Below are 1,674 nucleotides of genomic sequence, written 5' to 3'. Positions count from 1 at the left end.
AGGGCCGAAATTTTCGTGCTTCTAACCGTAGTTCGGTTGGGCGTACTTACTTGAATGGCGAGGGTGCCTAACCTGTGCCTCGATTCGTTGGCGGTTGGGTTTGCTGAGTTCAATGGTGACGGAGCTAGGTCCGCATCCCGGTCCAGCTGTGGTTGAATTGTTAAATTTTGATGGCAAGGCGCATAGCCTGAGTCTTGGTTCAACCGTAGTTGAACTTGTTGGCGAAGGCGCATAGCCTGAGTCCCAGTTCAACTGTTGTTGAACTGTTAATTTTGATGGCGAAGGCGTATAGCCTGAGTCTTGGTTTAACCGTAGTTGAACTTGTTGGCGAAGGCGCATAGCCTGAGTCCCAGTTCAACTGTTGTTGAACTGTTAATTTTAATGGCGAAGGCGCATAGCCTGAGTCTTGGTTTAACCGTAGTTGAACTTGTTGGCGAAGGCGCCTAGCCTGAGTCCCAGTTCAACTGTTGTTGAACTGTTAATTTTGATGGCGAAGGCGCATAGCATGAGTCTTGGTTCAACCGTAGTTGACCTTGTTGGCGAAGGCGCATAGCCTGAGTCCCAGTTCAACTGTTGTTGAACTTTGTTAATTTTGATGGCGAAGGCACATAGCCTGAGTCCCAGTTCAACTGTTGTTGAACTGTTAATTTTGATGGCGAAGGCGCATAGCCTGAGTCTTGGTTCAACCGTAGTTGACCTTGTTGGCGAAGGCGCATAGCCTGAGTCCCAGTTCAACTGTTGTTGAACTGTTAATTTTGATGGCGAAGGCGCATAGCCTGAGTCTTGCTTCAACCGTAGTTGAACTTGTTGGCGAAGCGCATAGCCTGAGTCCCAGTTAACTGTTGTTGAACTGTTAATTTTTGATGGCAAAGGCGCATAGCCTGAGTCTTGGTTCAACCGTAGTTGAACTTGTAGGCGAAGGCGCATAGCCTGAGTCTTGGTTCAACCGTAGTTGAACTTGTTGGCGAAGGCGCATAGCCTGAGTCCCAGTTCAACTGTTGTTGAACTGTTAATTTTGATGGCGAAGGCGCATAGCCTGAGTCTTGGTTCGACCGTAGTTGAACTTGTAGGCGAAGGCGCATAGCCTGAGTCTTGGTTCAACCGTAGTTGAACTGGTTGGCGAAGGCACATAGCCTGAGTCCCAATTCAACTGTTGTTGAACTATTTATTTTGATGGCGAAGGCGCATAGCCTGAGTCTTGGTTCAACCGTAGTTGAACTTGTGAGTCTTGGTTCAACTGTAGTTGACCTTGTTGGCAAAGGCGCATAGCCTGAGTCCGTTCAACTGTTGTGAACTGTTAATTTTGATGGCGAAGGCGCATAGCCTGAGTCTTGGTTGTGGGTATCGAGTGCTGAAGCTCAGTTTTGACTCGAGACTTTGAGCGATTTATGCGTTGTTTTCCCGATTGGAGCATGTAGGTTGTCTTGAGGTGGCTCTTGGCTTGAGATATCTCAACGCCGGTTTTTTGCCAGATCCTGTATCTGGGATGCGGGAGATGCCTCACGGGGATTCTCCCTTGGGGGGGGGGGGTTTCTTCTTGCTCGCACTGTCGGAGATCAGAGAGAGAGAGAACTTGGATCTTGATTTGAGATCTTCGAGTTCCTCTTGTTAGAGGTGCCGTTTTGGCTTGTTCGAGCGGGGTTGTTCGTCCTTTTGGCGTTTGATTTCCTTTTG

The sequence above is a fragment of the Nicotiana attenuata genome, unplaced genomic scaffold, assembly GCF_001879085.1.
Source record: "Nicotiana attenuata strain UT unplaced genomic scaffold, NIATTr2, whole genome shotgun sequence".
NCBI lineage: Eukaryota > Viridiplantae > Streptophyta > Magnoliopsida > Solanales > Solanaceae > Nicotiana > Nicotiana attenuata.
The sequence above is the reverse complement of the archived record's forward strand: the minus strand, read 5'-3'. Positions refer to the sequence as shown.